Below are 22,136 nucleotides of genomic sequence, written 5' to 3' on the forward strand. Positions count from 1 at the left end.
CCGACACCCGCGGGGAGGGGAGGAGGGAGGCAGGAAGGCTGACGGTGAGGGGCGGGCGGCGGACCCCGCCTCCCCGGCGCAGCCGCCAAAAGGGAGGGGAGGGTGGGGAGGGGGAGGAATGGAGGGAGGGTGTCTCCGACTCCTGACAGCAGCCCAGCGGGAGGACGCGTGCGAGGTGACTAGACAGGGTGAAGTTGGGAAGGGGACCCGTGCGGCGGGAGCGCTGTGACTTCGCGGGATTTCCGCAGGGATGCAGGACTCTGGCGGCTCGCCGGCACCTGCATGGAAACTACATTTCCCGAAAGCCTCTGCGGCCGCACACGCGCACTACGCCGCGCCCACCCTGCTATTTGAGCCCGGATGGGCGGGCCTAAGGGCTGGGAGCGGGAACCCGGAGCGGAGGGGGGCGGGGCCGGAAAGGTGAAAGTAAAACTTCCGTAGCGGAAGTGTGTGCCTTGTTAGCCCGTAATGTTCTCTTCTGCCAAATAGAGCGCGGGAACAAAGCTGGTTGGTTTTGATGGCTCGCTTGACTCTCGGTGCTGCAGGCCCTGGTGTAGGGTCGTTCCCCAAGTCACTCAGCTGAAGACCCGTTGAAGGGTAAGTAGCTCTTTTCATTTCTGCTAACCTCTTTCACCCTTGACCCCCCCTCACCCCAAGCTCGTCCTACCTTGGGCTTCTCGCCGCCGTGGAGTTGCTGGATCTCAGGGCTCTGGGAGATTGCTTAGAAACAAGGCTCCTTCGTGCCCCTGGTAGAAGACCAAGACAGAGACGCGGACGCAACCCCGCGGCCTGGCCTCTGAACTTCGGTTTGTTAGAAAGTGGGCCTCCGCTTCCTAGTCTTGTGGAGCTCCCCTACCCAGGGTCTGTCCGATGTGACCCATTGCAGAAATGAGCCACTCTTAGTGTGCACAACAAAAACTAGGGAAATAACTCGGTATCTATACTGGATTTATTGGGTCTAGATCATTCTATTAATGGTATTTTTTCCCCTAGTTGAATAGTACTCTGGATACATATGATGTGTTTAAATACTACCACTAACTGTTGTAGAGTAATTAAATGGTTAGAATGCTTAGAATCTGAAGAAAATCAGTAGTTTTTAGGCTTTATATGGTTTACCAGAGGGGGTTAGATTTTGATAATTTGATGTCTTTGAATGGTTGTCTATTGGTTGCTGTTGAGGATAGTACTCAAGACCTCTCTCATGCTAGGCAAGCACCGTGCCTAGCACCCTATATCTCTATGTATTAATTCAACATGGATTTATTAAACCCTGATCCTTAACACTAGAGAAACAAGCAAGTGAATAAAACTAAGTTTAAATTTTAGTGGAAGGTGAAAGGAATCCTTCACATCCAACGCAGGGGACCACGCGGAGGCAATCAGGCTCAGAAAAAAAAAAATAAGGTTTATTAGAAAGGCCCATGTCTCTCCGGGAGAGCGAGCACATGGCAACCATCCCTATCCAAGTAGTTGGAGGTTCAGAACGGTAGATGCGTGGGCAGGTGGGTCTGGGCGCAACTCCAGGGCTGGGAGGAGCTCAGGTATTGGTGGAGTTGAGGACCAAAGGTGTGGATAATACTAAAGAAAGAAATGTGTAAAAAATAAAAAAGTGTTATAAAGGTAAGAGGGTGAAAATCCTATTGAAAATAATAAGAGAAAGAGGAACGACTAGGTCCCGGGAAGAGAAGGTTGAAGTTATAATTTGACAATGCTGGAGAGTTGAATGCTATTAAAATGTACTGTACACTATGGGTCTGTCTGCTACACTCTTAGTGTGTATGTATGTGTGTGCTAATGTTTTTGTAATGCTTGGGATTGAATCTAGAGCTTAGTGCATGATAGGCCAGCTTTCCACAATAGAGCTTCCTCAGCCTCCTCTTTCCTACTATTAAGATAATCAGCTTCCTTTTCCTCCTTTTGTCACCTGTGGGAGGTGAGATTTAGTGAAGTTTCCCTTTCAATATAGTAACTCTTCACTTAAGGTTCTTGACTTTGATTGCAGAATAAGAATTTCTGGGCAAATCACAATGTTAAGAAAACTTGGTAGAGCTTTATTGAGTAAGTAAACAAGCAGACAGACAGGCACACTTCAGCAGAGGGCACTTCAGCAAGGGCACACTTCAGCAGATTGTGGGTACTCTAATAGGGAGATAGAGATACAGAGAGAAAAACAGGCAGAGAGATATTCAGACCCAATGAGAGACACTCACAAACACCCACAAGAGACACCCAGAGAGACACACAGTTCTTGGGCTGTTCAGTTATTTATAGGGTAAAGGCATTATAGCTTTAAAGTTTGCTTTGTCTTTGCTTTAACAAGTTTCCTGGTAAGATTGCATCCTGTCATGAGACACCTTGCTATCAGCATTTTGGGGCTGGTGGCTTAAGTTTGGGGAAGCATATTTCTCAGGAAGACATACGTAAATGCATCTCTCAAAAATGAATGCATCCTGTTGTCTCTCTTTGAAGCAAAGATAGCATTGCTAAATACCATATTTCTGAGTTGCCTTTACCAGGCCTCAGTTTCCTTAAGTTATCCTGCTTCATTACTCCTAAAATGACTTTGTTCCTTTAATCGTTTTTTAAAATTTTAATTTTATTGTCAAGGTGATGTGCATAGGGGTTACAGTTACATAACTAAGGTAGTGAGTACATTTCTTGTCGAACTTGTTATCCCCTCCCTCATTTTCCTTAATCTTAAGGGAAGTACTTGGAGGAATATCTACAGTAAGCTGACCATACCTCCTTTTCCTCTAGTCTATCCAGTTTCATTTCCCCTAAAATGACTTTGTTTCCTTAATCTTAGGGCAATATATGAAGGAATATCACCTGTATTTGCTGTAAGCTGACTATTCTTCCTTTTTTCCCAGTCTGTCAGGCTTCACTTTCATCCTTGATTTTGCTAAAACAATTGATATGCTTATATTTAACATTAGGAAATGAGTCGTGAGGGTATTAGAAGTAAAGAAAGAGCAGTAAACAACCTCCACAGACCAGATCAACTTTAATGGAAAGTTATAGAGGCATATGTGGGGGGGGTAGGGGTGGGGTGAGGGGGGATTTCAGTAAGGGTAATGGGTGAGGGCAGGGTCCCTGATCACTGCAGGTTCAAAGAGTTTCACAAGTCTCTGGTTCTGGTCTTGCCCAGAGAACCTATCATTTGAGCAAGTCTCCTGCCCTGCCTCATCTCACAATCCCCAGTACCAGAGAGGGTGGGAGAGTGGGCTTTCATATTTAGATTAAGATTTGGAGCTGGAATATTTTGGGAAGATTCCTCTAGTGGGGAAGGGTAGTCAGTGGGCCACACTGTGGGAGCAATATTGAATTATGAGAACAAACATTCCCATCACTCACTATCCCAATTCAAAGAATATAGATCATTGCCTATTATTTACAGAGCCTCTTTCATGTTATTTTTGTATTTCAAGAAAGATGTGGACTGAGACGGTAGGGAGAGTAGAGAGAATTTGCATGAGAGAATGAATGTCACACTTTTTTGGAAACTATAGAATATTAAAACTCAGTCTCTGAAGGTGACTCAGTGGTAGAGCGCTTGCCTTGCATGCTTGAGGCCCTGGGTTTGATTCCTCAGCACCACATAAGCAGAAAAAGCTGGAAGTGACACTGTGGGCTCAAATGGTAGAGTGCTAGCCTTGAGCTGAAGAGCTGAGGGACAGAGCCTAGGCCCAGAATTCAGACCCCACGACTGACCAAAAAAAAAAAAAAAAAAGAATATTAAAACTCACATTTCACATAATCTGATTTTGTTCCCTATAGGGGTGCCTGTTAACTGATAAGTGTTCCTCTTTGGATTGTTCCTTGTGTTTAGATAGCCAGTCACCCCTCTATCTGTGTCGCTGTGGGTCACCGTCTAACCATGGTGTTTTAACATGTGGAACGTGTCCTGGGGGCCGCGCTAACTCTTAACCCCCATCTGCATGAGCAGGTGGTCTCCCTGTCCTCCCTGTCGGCCACCCTGTCCCAGCGACCCCGGGGAGGCCTGGGGTGTGCTGCTGTTGCTCCACAGAGGCCTGGACAGCCCCTCTCGTGGCTGGGGCTGGTGGCACCAGCAGCTGGGAGAAGGTCAGATTGCCAAAACTCACGCCGCCAGCCCCATCCGGAGGTGTCTGTCCTGCCTCTGCCTCCCCTGCGTGGGCAGCACAGAGCTCCGGAGGGACAGACGGGCCGAGCCTTACCTGTCTCCCCTGGGCCTCGTGGCCCGGGCCTCCATGCCTGGCCTGTCAGTTATTGCCTCCGCTGTGCCGTCCTCAAGGCTGCGGGCCTGCTGCCTCTCCCTGGCTTCCAGTGCCACCAAGCCCAGGCAGCCCTCCCTGGCCCACCAGGGCCAACGTGGGACCAAGTGCACACACAGTCGGGAGCCATCTCCTGTGCCTCCCCTCCCCTCCCACTCCCCATGTGGTGTCTGCCAGGTCCAGGCCTTGACCGGCAGATACACCTGTTCCTGCTTCTCTTCTGACTCGGAAATAAATGACCTGAAGGAGCACAAAATATCCACAGTCTTTTTTATTTTTATTTTGTTGTGAGTGTATGTGTCTGTACTGACCTACTTAAAAAAATCATTATTTCTCAATACAGTATAATAACTATGTTACATTTACATCGTATTAGGCATAAGTAGAGTTGATTTAAATGCATGGGAGAATGTATATAGATTATATGCAAGTATTATACCATTTAATGGGACTGGAGCGGATGCATTGGAATCTAGGTCCTGCAATCAATCCCCCATGAGTACAGAGGGAGATTGTACACATTTTATCTTATATTCAAATTTAAAACGCAACTATAGTTGACACAGTTTTTCCTTTGTTTTACTTAGCACATGTTTAAGAGAACTTGTCTTGTTAATACATATAGGGTTTTTTTTTTTTTTTCCCAATGCTGGGATTGAACCTCTGGCCTTGTCGGTGCTCTACTGGTTAGCTACTTCCCTTAATACATGTTCTATTTTATTGATTTATTGACTACTTAGTATGTCATCTTAGGCTGTGCTATGTTTGACTATTAATTTCCCTTACTATTGGCTTCTCTTATTACAAACTGTGGAATGAACAATTTGTGATTTTTTGTGCATATATGCTGTATTTGCATAGGATAGCTACAATTGTTGATTCCAAGGTTATATAGATTTAAAATTTTGATACTTTCTACAAAATGATAGGGCCAGTTTCTGCTCTCTTGCAATACTGTTGATCTGTTGAAATTTTACAGATAACGTTATGTCAAAGTTGTGGCCAATTTGTTGCCTCACTTACTGAATTGTTTTCTTTCTCAAGGACTTAACATAACCTTTTGTCATATGTCAAATTTTTGTATTTCATCTACTTCTGTGCATAGTGTTTTAGAAATTATTGTATATACTTAATGAATACTAAACAATATTTTGAAATAACCTATACAACAGAAATGATTACTGCAGCCAAATAAGTTAATACCTACCACCTTCTATAAATATCTATCTATCTATCTATATATTTTTTTTTTTTTTTTGGTAAGAGGATGGCTATGTAGCCCTGCCTCAGACTTGTCATTGAAGAGAGTGTGGAATTGTCTTAGTGGCCATGTTTAAAATTACTATCTATGTTTTGGTTTGTTTCCGGACTCTATATTCTGTTCCATTTTTCTGGGCATCTATTGTTATGTCTGTCTGTACAGCACTGTTTTGAGTACTGTAGCTTTTTAATGTAGTTTAGAATCTGGAAGTGTGATGTCTACAACTTTTTCTTTTTCAGGATAATTATGGTTATTTGATGTATTTTGTGGTTCCATAACAGTTTTGTAATTGATTTAAAAAATGCATTGAAAAATGCCATTGGAATTAGGTAGTATTGAAATATGGATACTGGGCCTAAGTAATGCCATCTTGTCTCCACTGCCATCTTAATGCCTCTAAATTCTGAGACCTGTAGGTAGGGCATATGTCATTCCCAGAACTGTGGATATGTCATGGATTGTTAGACTCCAGGAAATCTTTACCTCTCATTGTTAAGGTTTCTGTATTCTGGTTCATCTACCCCTCATTGTTCCTACTAGTTAACTTCTAATGAACCCTAACTATGCCCCTTAGTTAAGTGGCTTGTTTTGCTTCAGTGAACACATTTTGCTAATCCCCATCCCATGTGGCATCTGCCTTGATATGGTTTTTGCCTTTTGAATACTTTTTATTGTAAAAATAATGTAATGTGTTTAATTTTTTTCTTTTTAAAAAATTATTATCTTTAAGTAGTTGTACAAAGAAGTTCCTATTCTATAAAACAGTATATGAATACAAGGTGTCTGTCAACATTGTCACCCATCACTCCTAATCCATCCCTTCTCATATCTATGCTCAAGAACTTGGAGTCATTCAGCAATATGACAAAATGTGTGGTTGTCCTTTGTTTCTTGAGTCTTGTTTACTTTGTCATATCTCCTTGCATTTTAGCTTTAGCATCCACATATCAGGGAGACCATGTGCTGTTTGTCTCTTTGTTCTTGGCTTACCTTGCTCAAAATGATTTGCTCTAGTTCCATCCATTTTCCTGCAAATGCCATTATTTTGTCCTTTCTAATGGCTGCATGATATTATATTGTATATAGGTATCACAGTTTTTGGATCCACTCATCAGTAGTGGGGTATCTGGATTGTTTCCATATATTGTGAACAAAGCTGCAATGAGCATGGATTTGCATGTGTCCTTGTATCCTGGTTCCTGTTGTCCAGGGTAGATGCCTAGAAGTGGTATGGCTGGGTCATAGAAGAGGCCTATATTTAGCTTTCTGAGGCACCTCCAGACTGCTTTCCAAAGTGGTGGTATTAGTATAAATTGCCACCAGCAATGCAGTAGGGTTCTCCTGTCTCCCTCCAGCATTTTCGTTGGCTGCCTTTAGGATGTGGGCCATTCTCACTGGGGTAAGGTGGTATCCCAGTGTTGTTTTTATTTGCATTTCCTTTACCTCCAGGGACGATGAACATTTCCTTATGTGTTTCTTTGCCATTTTTCTCTCTTCTTCTGAGAAGTCTCTATTTAGTTCCCTTGCCATTTCATGATTGGTTTGTTAGATATGTGAGGGGTTAGTTTCTTGAGTTCCCTGTATATAATGGATATTAGGGCCTTGTCTGATATATTGATGGTAAATATTCTTTCCCAATTAGTTGGCTTTCTTTCTAGTTTGGATGGTTTTTGCCTTTTTAAGTCTCATGCTGATAACATTCAGCAATGCACTGAGACAGGAGTCCACCTTTCTAGTAAAGACTCCCTCCCTATTGAACCTCTCAAAATGTAGCTTCTCTGTTTCTCCCTGATTGAGTTCCTGTATAACAGTATTGATACCACAATATTAGTTTTCCTAGTTTATGAACATATAATATCTTCATATATGTACTTTTTTATATACCTTCATCAGCACTTTATAGATTTTAATGTATAAATTTTGCTTGATTTGACTGAATATTTTAATTATTATTATTATTATTTTTTTGTCAGTTGTGGGGACTGAACTCTGGGCCTGGCACTGTCCCTCAGCTCTTCAGCTCAAGGCTAGCGCCCTACCACTTGAGCCACAGTGCCCCTTCTGGCTTTTTTCTGCTTATGTGGTGCTGAGGAATCGAACCCAGGGCCTCATTCATGCTAGGCAAACTACCACTGAGCCAAATTCCCAGCTCTGAATATTTTAATTTTGATGCTATCACAAATGCATTTTCTTCTTGATTTTTTTAGTAGAATATTTTTAATGTAAAGAACTAGAGCTGATTTTTGTATAATCTTTTAAGAGTTTTTTTTTTTTTTTTTTCTTGGTCGGTTGTGGGGCTTGAACTCTGGGCCTGGGCGCTGTCCCTCAGCTCTTCAGTTCAAGGCGAGCGCTCTACCACTTGAGCTACAGCGCCACTTCTGGTTTTCTGGTGGTTTATTGGAGATAGGAGTCTCAAGGTCTCTCCTGCCCGGGATGGCTTTGAACTGCGATCCTCAGATCTCAGCCTCCTGAGTAGCTAGGATTACAGGCGTGAGCCACCAGTGCCCGGCTCTTTTAAGAGTTTTCTATTATATATATCTCCTGTCCTGGAGCTTGAACTCAGGGTCTGGCCACATGTCCCTGAGCTTCTTTTGCTCCCAGCTAGCACTCTAACACTTGAGCCATAGTGCCACTTCCCATCGTTTTGAGCAGTTTATTGGAGGTAAGAGTCACTGACTTTCCTGCCTGGGTCATCCTGGAACTGCAGTTCTCAGATCTCAGCTTCTTGAGTAGTTAGGGTTATCAGCTACCAGCACCCAGCTTAGACAAAATATTTTTATTGCATTGATTTTTTAAAATTTGTACATCAATTTCATATTTTTTATTACTGTAGGTTTGTTTTCCCTTATTGTTTTCAAAATAATATTATGCTCTTAAATATTTTCTCTTGCTGGTGAAGTTTAATGTAAACTTGTTAGCTTCAATGGAAAGTGTTGTTGACTTTTTTTTTTGCTTCTTGAGTGTATTGATTTAACTAATGTGTTTGAAGTTTTTTTTTTTGTGGGGGGGGTCTGGTCGTGGGGCCTGAACTCTGGGCCTGGGTGCTGTCCCTCAGCTCTTCAGCTCAAGGCTAGCACTCTACCACTTGAGCCACAGTGCCACTTCCGGCTTTTTTCTTTTTGCTTATGTGGTGCTGAGGAGTCTAACCCAGGGCCTCAGGCATGCAAGGCAAGTGCTCTACCACTGAGCCACCTTCCCAGCCCCATGTTTGAAGTTTTGAGTTGAGCTCCTTCTTTCCAGTCCTTTTCTCAAAACTCTAGTTATCTTTAAAATGGGCTTTTATATTTTATGTTTATTCTGGGTGAGTTGTAATTTTTGCTGTTAATTAATTTCAGACATAAATTTTGGATATGATTATATAATTTGATTTGGGTATATGTGTAACTGATTCTTGTATATAGAAAAGTGTTTAATTGAGATATGTTTATTCTAAATTTGATTATCTGTAAAATAAGTGAAATTATCTGCCCTTAGGTGACTGGAGAAAAATTGTATTAGAAGACTTTAATTTTATGATAAAAGTTAAGCCAATTTCTTGTAAGAATAGTGATCAGCTTGTAATTTTTTTTTTTTGGTTGGTCTTGAGGCTTGAATTCTGGGCCTAGGCACTGTCCCTCAGCTCTTCAGCTCAGGGCAAGTGCTCTACCACTTGAGCCACGGCCCCACTTCTGATTTTCTGGTGGTTAATTGGAATTAAGAGTCTCATGGATTTTCCTGCGTGGGCTGGCTTTGAACCACAGTCCTCAGATCTCAGCCTCCTGAGTAGCTAGGATTACAGCCATGAGCCACTGTTGCCTGGCAATCAGCCTGTTTTAAAGACAGGTTTTTTGGGGGATGGAGGTGTCTGTTTTTCTTTAGTTTAAGTGTTTAATATGAGGGAAGAGTAAGAAAACATGATTTGAACAATTCCTTCATGAGAGCATAAGAAATTAGAATAGTTTCATATTCTTTCAAAAGTTATATAATATGCATTGTATAAGAAATACAATATACTATAGTGAATACTATGTTATGCGTATTATATACAAGCATCAGAAAAAATTCAAATTTGTATATTTATGTAAAGCATGAGACCTTTCCTATTCTTACCTGATCTGTTTTTGCTGTTCATTCATAAAAACAGTGTTCCTGAACTATAGGGAAAAGATAATGGGCCCGGAAGATAACATTTCTTTGTCTGAGGCACACAATGACAAAATCCCTAATTTTCCTTCTTACTTATGTTATAAAAAGACTTGTCTGCTTGTTTGAGATGATATTTGATGATCTTCAGAAAGTTTGGCATTAGATAAATATATGATTGTTTATACAATTGTGTGTTAATTTTTTGGTGTCTTTTTCACCCAGCTTCCACTTTTATCTTTCCCTCTTCCTACAAGAGTTAAATCAATCTTACAAAAATGTTTGTACATTTCTTTCTACCGGGCATAGCTGAATTTTTGCCCATTGAAGAGCTTTAAGTGCTGTAGTTCAGCATCATTTTCATTAAGTTCAGAATTTCAGAAACTGTTGCTGAAGTGTTATTTCAATTCTTAGTATGATTTTAAAGTCTTTAAATTTATTTATTTGTGATGCTTGAGATTGAACCCAGGGTTGTGAATATTACAACTACATACCTATTCTTCCCCTCTCACCCCGCCCCTTTTTTGAGACAGGGTCCTGCTGTACAGTTCAATTGGCCTCAGACAAATAGGTGATCCTCCTGCTTCCATTTCCTGAGATTACAGGTGTATCTTACCACACCTGACAGAACTTTCTCTTTTTGAATTTATGAAACTTGTTTTTCTTCATTTTGTATATCCAAATAGTTTAAAATCAAGGACCAATAAAAGGATCCTATCATATTGTATTTATGTATTAGAATGCAAATATGGGAAGTTTAATTCAAATAGGCTTAGAAAGTATTGGAAATGTATTATTAAAATGGGACTTCCTATTGTGTACATTTTGGGGAACGTTTCTCTCAGGAAGGCATATATCCTGCCAAACAAATGTTAATTCTTGGAATGAAAAAATGCAACTCTCAGGAAGGAATGCATCGTGTTGTCTCTCTTTGAAGCAGAGATAGTCCTTGTGTGTTCTGAATACCGTGTTTCTGTGTTGCCTTCACAAGGACTCATTTTCCTCAATTTATCCTGCCTCATTTTTCCCACATTTGATGGAGATAGGGGTCTTGTTAACATTTTGCTTGGGATAGCCTGGAACTATGATCTACCTAATCTCCTATCTCTTGAGTAGCTGGGGTTACAGGCATAAACCACTGTACCTGGCTCCTGTAACTTTCTTACAAGAGTAAGACTTATTCTTAGAAATCATCCTGAAAATATCTGTTTCTCATTGGCTTGAATTAAATCATGCATTTTATTTGTTTATTTAATTTTTATTGTTATTTTAAAGGTGATGTATGTAAGGTCCCCTCTCTGACCTCTCCTAGATTGAAAAAAAAATGTCTAGGGTCTTTTAGTTTAATCCTTCCACCTACATTAAGGAATTACGGTGTGTGATCCAGTCCTATGACATGACCTGGCATGATGCTTATGTGATTTTAACTAACACCCTCTTACCTGAGGAACATCAAGGAGTCTGGGAAAATGCCTGGGTTTATGAAGAGGAAGTCCATCACTGCTGCCTACCCCCTTGGGGCTGCAGCTATCCTTGACCAGGAACCTATCTGGGACTATAACGCTCAGGCAGGTCTGCTCAGTCATGACCAGTATACTCAAGGGGCTCAGATGGACAGCACATAAAGCCATCAGTTATGACACATTGTCTGAAGTAATTCAGGACAAAAATGAAAATCTATCCCTTGTTTTTGGCAAGGTTTAGTCGGCCTCTTTTACAGTTTACCAGCTGGGATCCTGAATCCACTGATGGAAAAAATTTACTAATGACTCATTTTTTTAAAAAAAATCAGGCCATTCCTGACATCTGAGCCTAGCTAAAGTGTTTAGAGAGGGGACCCTTGACTCTTGCTCTGTAGTTGCTCAGATCCAAGTTTTGGATGCTGTACTTATGCTTTAAAATAGTAAGGAGGACAAGGCCAAAAGCTCAAGTACCAGATGCTGGTTAAGATCTACCAGCCTCAGCCTTACAACCAGCCACTTCTCTACAGGGACCACCGCGTCCTGGTAAGAGTGTGGTCAGGAGGGCCATTGGAGGGAGTCCTTCCCTCTGAGAGAGAAAGGAGAGGTCTCAAAGATCTCCAAGCTGTGCCATCAGTGTTGCCAGCATGGTCATACAAGTGTATCCTTCCTGCAACTAAGTGTATCCTTCCTGCAACTGTGGAAGACGACCAGGCTGTGCTCCAAGTGCAGTGAGTGGGGGCACTGGGTGATGGACTGTCTATTGTACTCTAAGGATGATGGCCAACCACTAGAGCCCCATTGCCCTCCTTCGATCTTCTGGGACTCTGCTGAAGCCTGAGGAGGTCCTGGACTTCCAACTGCGACCACTCATGGCACCACACAGGAGCCCAGGGTAACAAGGTTGCAGGCGGGCTTATTTCATTTCTGGTGGATACAGGTGCCATGTATTCGGTGCTTGCTGAGTTCTGGGGCCTGATCTACCTAGCTGAGACCTCCGTAGTGGGGGTGGAGGGTTAAGCTTACAGAGCCTGGCAAATCTCCCCCATCGTGCCTTTTTTCTACAGTGACCTGTACCCCTCCCAACTGTTGGAGTGTGAAAATACCATACAGAAGGGTTACAATTACATGAACAAGGTGATGAGTACATTTCTTATCAAGCATTGTTGCCTCCTCCTCTGTTTTTCCCCTACCATCCCTGCCCTCCTATCTCCAGGATGTGTTTTCTTTATTGATGGCTTTGGTGGATCCACCTAGCCTCCAGCTGCAGCCATAAATCTCAGTCCTACCACAGTGATCTTCCCCACTTCTACTTCAAGCACTTCGGGACTCACATGAACCATGAACCAGATGCAGAGTACTTCCCCGCTCCCAGTGGAATTTCCTGCCTTTAGCTCCCTTGGCTCTGTAAAATCACCTCCCCTGCACAAAGACATGCTGCTACTCTCTTTTCTGTGAGAGCTAGCCTGTCAGCTGACAATAAACTCCTTTTCCTGTATGTGACTGTGTGTCTGTGTGGTCTTCTGGGTTGGTGCTTCCAGGGCCAGTGTAGACGATGCTGGTTAGGCAACATCAACATCCACTTAATAATGAGTCCTACAAAATTTCATTTCAGATCATATGTAAAGTAACAGTAATAAAAATAAAATGAAAAGTAGATAGCCTAGGTAAGTTTTAATTGACTCTTTTTTGAAAACTTGCTCTGTGGTTGCTTAGTTTATAATGGTTGATTTTAGCTGACTGGCTGTAGTTACTTGAAGAATAGAAGAAATTCATTAAAAATAATGAATTATTCAGTTGTATAATATTTGACAGGTATGAAAATCTTTCGCTGAAAACAATTTTCCTACTACTTTTTACTGTTGACTTAATATAGTTGAACCTATACTAATAGGTAGTTTAATGTAACTTTTCTGGTTTGAATTTTGGAATATTTGGAGGGAAATTAAGATCAGTAGAAATCTAGTAATAGACTATAATGAAAGTCTTGACAGTCTCTTTAATTAGGGAATTAAATGAGAGCATAGTCATAGATGCTTTATTTCCTTTTTCCCTTCATCTCTACTTTTTTATACTCACAAAAATTTTCAAAAATGACACAGGTGAATATCTTATAAATTATAGTATATCTTTATAATAGATAATGCATTATTGACATGTGTATAAGTACATACATGTAAAGTAGTTGCTAACATATGGGTATGTATAGATAATTTATATCATCCTATTTCTGAAACAAGTATAATAAATGAGAAGAAATCAAGCCCAGATTTGTGTGTGTGTGTGTGTGTGTGTGTGTGTGTGTATGTGTGTGTGTGTGTGTGCTGGTACTGGGGCTTGAATTCAGGACCAGGACAGGACATTCTCCTTTACCTTTTTTTTGCTTGCAGCTGGCACTTGAACTACATCTCCACTTTGGGCTTTTTGGGTGATTAATGGGAGATAAGAATCTCAGGAGCTTTTCTGCCCAGACTGGCTTCAAACCATGATCCTCAAACCTCACTTTACTGAGTAGCTAGGATTACATGTATGAGACATTGTGCTTCCAAGCTAAGAATTTTTTAGGCTCAACAAATGGTTGATTTAATTTGAAAGTTTTTGGGGGTCAGTTGTGGGGCTTGAACTGAGGGTTTGGGTGCTGTCCTTGAGCTTTTATGTTCCAAGCCAGTACTCTACCTCTTGAGCCACAGTGCCACTTCTGATTTTGTGGTGGCTAATTGGAGATAAGAGTCTTATAGGGACTGGGAAGGTGATAGAGTGGTAGAGTGCTTGCCTTGCATGCATGAGGCCCTGGGTTCGATTCGTCAGCACCACATAAGCAAAAAGAAAAAAGCTGGAAGTGGTGCTGTGGCTCAAGTGGTAGAGCGCTAGCCTTGAGCTAAAGAGCTGAGAGACAGCACCCAGGCCCAGAGTTCGGCCCCACAACTGGACACCCCCCCCCAAAGAAAAAAGTCTTACAGACTTGCCTGGGCTGGCTTTGAACCCTGATCCTCAGATCTCAACCTCCTGAGTAGCTAGGATTACAGTGAGAGCCACTGGCACATGGCCTTTGGAAGTTCCTTCTGTAAAATAACATTGTGTGTGTGTGTGTGTGTGTGTGTGTGTGTGTGTGTGTGTGTTCATGAGGCTGTGTGTGTGTGTGTGTGTGTGTGTGTGTGTGTATGTGTTCATGAGGCTTGAATTCTAGACCTGGGCACTGTCTCTCAGCTCTTCAGCTCGAGGCAAACACTCTACCACTTGAGCCACAATGCCACTTCCTGTTTTCTGGTGGTTTAGGAGATAAGAGGCTTGCTTTGAACTGCAATCCTCAGATCTCAGCCTCCTGAATAGCTAGGTTATAAGTGTGAGCCACCGATGGCTAACATAATTCTTTTGATGAAATGCAAACCAAAACTGAATTGCTGTATTCTGCTATTTTGGTTTTGTAAATTGTCTCTGTCTGTCTTTTTTTTTTTTTTTGGGTCCCGTCGTGAGGCCTAAACTCTGGGCCTGGGCACTGTCCCTCAGCTCTTCAGCTCAAGGCTAGTACTCTACCACTTGAGCCACAGCACCACTTCCGGCTTTTTTCTTTTTGCTTATGTGGTGCTGAGGAATCGAAGCTAGGGCCTCACGCATGCAAGGCAAGCACTCTACCACTGAGCCACCTTCCCAGCCCCTTGTCTCTGTCTTTCTATACACAAAAGTGTGTAGAAAAGTTGGATGAGTGAATAGAAGTTATTGTCATTTAGATGTTGTTGGAAAACTCCTAAATATAGTTTATGTATAGGGAAAGAGAAAGAAGACATATGCATGATGAAATTCAGTGATTGACCTGTTCACCTTGGTTCAGTTTTGGTAGGGTCAAGTGAAGGATTGACCCCGGCTCTATTTTCCCAGGTGCTTCACAGACATCAGGGAAACTACCAAAGATACGCGCACACTGCCTGACGCAGGCAGGGCACACTGTGGCCTAAGCCTTGCTGTAAGCATCCCATTGTGGGCCTAGCTTGTAAGACTGAGGCTGAGCTGTGAGGCCAGGGGAGGGTTAAGAGGTTGGAAGGCTGAGAACTGTGTCCTATGAAGGTCAAATCATCTAGGCAAGACAGATGTAGAGCTTTTTGAACATTAAAAAAGCTGGGCGCCGGTGGCTCCCGCCTGTAATCCTAGCTACTGAGGAGGCTGAGATCTGAGGATCATGGTTCAAAGCCAGCCCAGGCAATGCAAGTCAGTGAGACTCTTATCTCTAATAAACACTAGAAAACCAGAAGTGGTACTGTGGCTCAAGCGGTAGAGTGCTCACCTTGAGCTGAAGAGCTGAGGGACAGCGCCCAACCCCAGAGTTTAAGCCCCATGACCTACAAAAAAAAAAAAGCTTGAGATCATTCTCACAGACTTTACCACCTGGACTGGCTTCAAACTAGTCCTCAGATCTCAGCTTCTTCAGTAGTTAGGATTACAGGTGTGAGCCACTAGTACCCAGCCTCTCTCTGAATTATTTTTTTTTTTAGTATAAATACTATATTTATTAAATATATTTACGGTTTATTTAAATGTATTTACAGAACTATTCCTGCATAAGTTATATTTCAGACATCCAATTCTGGTAACTGCCTCTTGGGTAAGACAAATAATGATAGTCTCAACAGAAAAAAAGCAGCTTGTTAGCACACACAGACTCAATTTTACTCACTTCCTATTTATTTTGCACAATTTAAAGCTATTCCTTTTCACAAACCCCTCTGGATGCAACTTTCTTTTCCTTTGAAACAGAGAGTGCAAATAGTTTGTGCAAAATAAATACCCTACCACTTGCCCCGGAGGCCTGTCTGATGAAAGCAATCTCCAGCCCTCCCCACCTCCTCACCAGCTCTGAGTTATTTTTAAGTAAGTACAAAACAAAACAAAAACAACCCACAAAACATTCCCACTCCAAGTCAAGTTTAGATTTAGTTACAGACTACTTTTCTGTTTGTCTTTTTTTTTTTTTTTTTTGGTTGGTCGTGGAGCCTGAACTCTGGGCCTGGGTGCTGTCCCTCAGCTCTTCAGATCAAGGCTAACACTCAATGCTACTTCTGGTTTTCTGGTAGTGTTTTGGAGATAAGAGTTTCACAGACTTTACTGTGTGGATTGATTTTAAACTGTGATCCTCAGATCTCAGCCTCCTGAGTAGCTAGGATTACAGGCATAAGTCGCTAGCACCCAGCCCTTTTTGTTTCTTTCTATAGTAGTTTTTTTTTAAATAATTTTTATTACGATTAAGTGATTACATAAATTTCACAGAATTGTGAGATAGTGATACTTAAAGTCACAAACACATTTTAACCTTCACAAGGCAATTGTCATTGTCATGGTCTATAATATTTGTGAATTCTATGAGCTTTGACAATACAACTATTTATTTCACATGGGGTGATATGTATATTTCTTTCCTTTTGCTTAGTGTAAGCTGTTCCCTCGTTCCTTCCCTTCAGTTGCTGCCCTTGAGTTGCTTAGTTCGTTTTCATCAATGTCTAGTCCAGTTGATGGATCCCTCTGTTGTATATTTTCCCCTTTTCCCTCTGATTCTGTGCCTTCCTCCTAGCTTCCCTCAGATTCTACAGTAGTTTTTAATAATAAAACTACCTACTAACTTTTGCAATGTCAGCTAGACTTTGTTAATAGCTTACTTTTTTGCATAGTAAAGATGACTCAGATTCCTTCCTCAGAGAATCATTGTGAAAAAACAGGATATTTTAAACATTTGCATAAATATACAAAGTTGCAACTTGAAAGTATGGTATAAATATTGAGAGTACTCCTGTATGACGTTTTATTAGTAAGTTTTCAAGTAGTTGTAAAGATTCTTGCATTATAAAGAAATTAGTACTTAAAAAATAGTGTATTTCATCAAGGTAGCCTTTATTTGTAACAAGATGAAATTAAGGCATTTTAGGTAAATAGTGAAATTAATGAAATAGTTGAATTAGTGAAAACTAATTACATATGAGAGTTAGATGTTCAGTTATTTAATAATAATTTTGTCTTGAATTTGAAATGGTTGTCTGTATGTGCATTTAACTTAACAGTGATTTTTCAATCTGTTTAAAACTATTAGGATACTTTGCTCAGTTTAGCCCTCAAGCAGTTATGCACAGTAGTTATAGTAACTCTAGGTATTAATTTTCTTACCTTAATTAGAGGTTTTAGGAACAAAGAAGTCTCTGAGCTACACTTGATCTTAGCCAAAAGGCCAAGAAGCGATAGTCTCTGAGCTAATCTATTGGAACTATACTTTCTCTTGATACTAGTGATAAGAATGTCCATTCTCTAGATGACTACTCTAAGTGGAAAATGTACTTTTGAGATGTCTCTTTTCTGTCAGGTTTCTGGCTATAGTTTTTAAAACTAGGTCATTCAAAAGCTATCTAATTGGAAATGTGATCTTAATTTTTTAAAATTTGTTCTGATTTAATTTGAAGGTTTATTGATTTCATATCTATTGGAAGAAATTAGAAATGGGTTCAACAGACAACTTGTCCTACCATCTCAATACTTTCCAATAGAATCATGTAAAAATTTCTTCAAATCATAATTCATAATGTTGATAGATTGGCTAATGCTATCAGCCCCATATAGAAAATCAGCTCATTTGTCCATCATATTTCACAACACATTTATCTAAAGGTTTTACCAAGATAGGCATGGTAGCCCTGTAGTCCTTGCTAGGGAGACTCAGGTGGGAAGATTGACTTCAGACCCAGCCTGGGCTACAAAGGAAGTTAGAGGCTAGCCTTGACTAGATACACAGACCTTGTCTCAAACACTCCCCAGACCCCCAGACAAAATACCCAAACCAAACCAAATTAAAAGCAAACAACAATGAAACAAACTTAAATGAGCGCCCACCCTGTCCAGCTTTACCAAGAAATTGTATTGTTATTAGGTATTTTATGAATGAGTTATAAAGTAGCCCTAGTGGGTTGTTAATAACTAGCACTAGATATTTTCCAGGGTTAAAACATCTTGTATGTGTTCTGTAGTAGTGGTTGGGAAATAGCCTGTGGGCCACATTTGATTCACTGCTTATCTTTTGTATTACAAGCTGGCTGTTATTTTTATATATTTTTAAGTGGATGAAAAGAAATCAAAAGAAGATTTTGTGAAATTTGTTTAAATTCAGATTTGTGTCTATTAAGTTTTTTTTTTTTTGTTGCCTTGCTATACATATTTTCCCAAGTATTGTTTATAGCTTTTGTGTTATCAGGGCAAACTGAGTAGTTGTAAGAGAGTCTATTTCATTCATGAAGCCTAGAGTATTTACTGTATGCCCTTTAGAAAAGAAAGTTTACTGATCCTTGTTTTATACTATTAAAACATGTAGCCCTCATTGTTAATTGTTCACTTTGTTTTCCTTTTTCTTTCTTTATCTTTTATCTTGTGTGTGTGTGTGTGTGTGTGTGTGTGCGCGCGCACACACACACACACATACACATGCAGTACTAGAGTTGGAGCCTTATGTTTGCTAAAAAGGCACTCTACCACTCTAGCCATAGTTTTAGTCTTATGTATGTATTTGTCAGATAGGATACTATATTTCAACTGGGCTAGCCTTGGACTATTATTCTCCTATCTATAACCTCCCACATAGCTGGCATGACCGGATTGCACTACTACTTTCTGCATGTTGATTGAGATAGGATCTGTTAACTTTTGCTCAGGTTAGTCTTGAGTCTAGACCTCTCTATCTCTGCTATCTACCTCCCAAGCCGCTGAAATTACAGACACGAACCACTGTGCCCATTCTTTCTTGTTTATTTTTTTAAAAAATCCTATATGCCTTTTATTGATAAATTCTTATAGGACATTAATAATTAGCATTAGTTATTAGGAAAATATAAAGAAGAAGAATAAAGGCCATTAGTAATTGGAGATAACCACTACTATTTGGCATGTTTTTGTATACGTGCATAAAAATACATGAAATTAAAATTAAGTTTTGTTTTTGGTCAGTTGTAGGGCTTGAACTCTGGACCTGGGCACTGTCTCTCAGCTCTTCAGCTCAAGGTGAGTGCTCTTGAGCCACAGCGCCACTTCCAGTTTTCTGGTGGTTAATTGGAGATAAGAGTCTCAACAGACTTTCCTGCCTGGGCTGGTTTTGAGCTGGGATCCTTAGATCTCAGCCTCCTGAGTAGCTAGGATTACAGGTGGGAGCCACCGGTGCCCAGCTGAAATTAAAAAATTTTTTGAGGCGGGGAGTTCTTGGGCTTGAACTCAGGGCTGACAATTGCTAAGCAGGTGTTCTGCTCACTTGAACTATACTTCAACCTTTTTTGCTTCAGGTCATTTTTAAGATATGGTATTCTGTTTTTGCTCGTTTTTGCTCTGAGCTGGTCTATACTTTATTCTCCTGTCTGTGGCCTCCCAAATATCTGCAGCCACACACAGACAGGTGTGTACCACCACACTTAGCTTATTGGGTGAAAGGGAATCTACTAACTCCCTTCCCCACTGTGGGCCTCCTGGTCTCTTGAGTGAAAAAGCTATGTAAGATAGGAGAGGTCCAGGAAGCTGAGATCTGAAGATCGGACTGTTTCAAGCCAGCCTTGCCTTGGCAGGAAAGTCTGTGAGACTCTCTGTCTCCAATTAGCCACCAAAAAGTTGGAAATGGAAGTATCACTCAAGTGGTAGAACAGTAGACATGAGTGAAAAAGCTTAGTGACAGTGCCCAGGCCCTGGGTTCAAGCCCCAGGACGGGTGGGGTCAGGGGTGAAAGAATGGGAGGCCCTGAGTTGATCCTTCAGTACCTGCACACAGACAGACACAAACTGAAAGACATGTGCATGCACCGCCCCTCCCAACATACTCACACACCCACACACCCACCCCAAACTGAAGAAGAAACAAATCCCTCAAACTGTATAGTATTGTTTTATGGATGTAACCTAATTTACTATTTACCCATAATAATTGATAAATGTGATGAACTCTAGAATCAAGTTAATAAGGTCTCAATGTAAAGTACAGCATCAGGGCTGCACTTTTGCTGAGTCTGTGCCTTGGAGCACTATGTTCAGGATGAGTAAGGTACAGGAAATTTGGTATTTTCACAGATATATTTTACTTTTCTGCCCAGGTTGGCTTCAAACCTCAATCCTCAGAGTCTTTGTAAATTTATTGAAGTATAGTTTTTGCTCAGCAAAATGGCATCTTGAACTGACATTTGAGAATTGAATTAACTCAGTTACAAATGTAGTGATTAGGCTGAGTATGGTGGTACAGGTCTGTAATCCCAGCACTGAAGAGTCAGGAGGATCAGGACTTTGAGTTGAACGTGGGCAACATATTAAGACCCTGTCTCAACACACACATAGAAATGTAAGGAGAAAGCATATTGACATGTATTGACAGTTTATAAATTTAGAGTAAACGACTAGCTTTGGAAGTAGGAAGTGGAAGTATTTTGAGAATATTCAATTAAAGTTATATGAATCCTACAGAAGATGAGTGGTAGAAATATCGGTTATAAAATTTCAATTGTTTTCAAAATTTTGCTTCAGTCATCTGAAGAATTGAACTTCTTTTTTTTTTTTTTCCAGTCATGGGGCTTGAACTCAGGGCCTGGCCACTGTTCCTGAGCTTTCGCTCAGGAAACTCACTCTACCACTTGAGCCACAGCACCACTTCTGGCTTTTTCTGTGTATGTGGTGCTAAGGAATTGAACCCAGGGCTTCATGCATGCTAGGCGAGCACTGTACCACTGAACCACTTTCCCAGCCCTGAACTTCTTAAAGAAAGGAGAAGCTACTATATTTGAAGATTCTTCTAACCCTTGAAGATTGGTTAAGGAGCTGAGTTGCTGGAATACTGGCTAGTGGTTGGAAAAGGAGTTTTTCAGTCTTGTGAGGCAGAAGCTCTGACCATTTGCTTCCTCTTGTGCAGTTAAGCTTATTTGTGATAGTTTGAAAAAAATATTAAGTCTTTATTACAAATAGAATATAGTTTAAAGTCTTGAATGTATCTTAAATAAAGGTCAGTAAAGGAATTGCTGATAATTTCGGCAAGTTAGAAAAAAGGAAGCAAAGAAAGTAAGATGCATACGAAGAGTGAAAGGTAAACTTATTTTTGTCCCATTTGTGAATGAGATGAGTGTCCCTACTGAAAGGCAAATGTTCAGGTTGGGCTATTCATAATTTAAAAAAATCACAGAAAAATGAAAAGTAACAGTAAAAATCCTAGATAGTTAAAAAAAATCTAGATGAAGTTTGGAAAGCGATAGTAGGTAAAGGATATCCAAGATAATTTCAGAAAAGTTCAAAGCAAAGCAAAGAAAAACATACTTTTTCAATGGAGGGAGGAGTGTGTGATACAAGTTCCCTTAATGGTATAATAGAAAACTATGAAATGATAATGTGCTTTTAGAAAAAGATGTGTCAAAGTTGTTTGTATTCAAAACATAGCTAAACGTGCAAATAAAAATTCGTTTATATTATGACTGATCCTTTCCCAAAATAGCTTTTGTCTCTCCAGGAAAAAAAATTCTTACTATGTGGTTAGAAGATTTCCCTATTGCAGATATTCTAAGACTTAAATTTTCTGTGTGTTTCCATTTACCCTATGTCTAAGTAAACTTGACCAAATTTAGTTCTGAAAAAAAAAATCAGTTTTCAAATGTTTTGCCTGGAAGCATCCAGATCAAATTTTGTTTTCAAAAGAGCCTTTTTATATCTTAAGAATTAGATATTTCAAATTCAAATGAGCTTAGTGTTATAGTATCTCAGATAAGAGCTAGGGTTTATTTTTGTTTTATCATTGTAAATAAACTACAAAATTCCAAGATTCTGTAGTTCTTTTTTATAGAATTTGCATTATTTGTTCAAATCATAGTTTTAAGATTTTTTTTGCATTTTGCTTGTGATCTACTCTTGATATTACACAAGCTTGTGATACATACATATATATATATGTGTATATATATATATATATATATACACATATATATATACACTTTTTTTCTTTTGTTGTTTAACCAGTCCTGGGTCTTGAAGTCAAGGTCTAGATGCTGTTCCTGAGCCTTTGTGT

The 22,136-nt window shown here is 40.4% G+C and overlaps 1 protein-coding gene across 1 annotated transcript in view; it reads left to right on the forward strand.

Moving 5' to 3' along the window:
* The first annotated feature begins 447 nt into the window (after window positions 1-447).
* The window catches only part of Wrn (Werner syndrome, RecQ helicase-like), a 129,415-nt gene continuing 107,726 nt past the window's right edge, over window positions 448-22,136 (forward strand). The window contains exon 1 of the mRNA XM_013025950.1: window positions 448-597. The gene's annotated coding sequence lies outside the window, so the exon portion shown is untranslated. The remainder of the gene's footprint in view (window positions 598-22,136) is intronic.

The sequence above is a fragment of the Dipodomys ordii genome, unplaced genomic scaffold (genome assembly GCF_000151885.1).
Source record: "Dipodomys ordii isolate 6190 unplaced genomic scaffold, Dord_2.0 Scaffold4, whole genome shotgun sequence".
NCBI lineage: Eukaryota > Metazoa > Chordata > Mammalia > Rodentia > Heteromyidae > Dipodomys > Dipodomys ordii.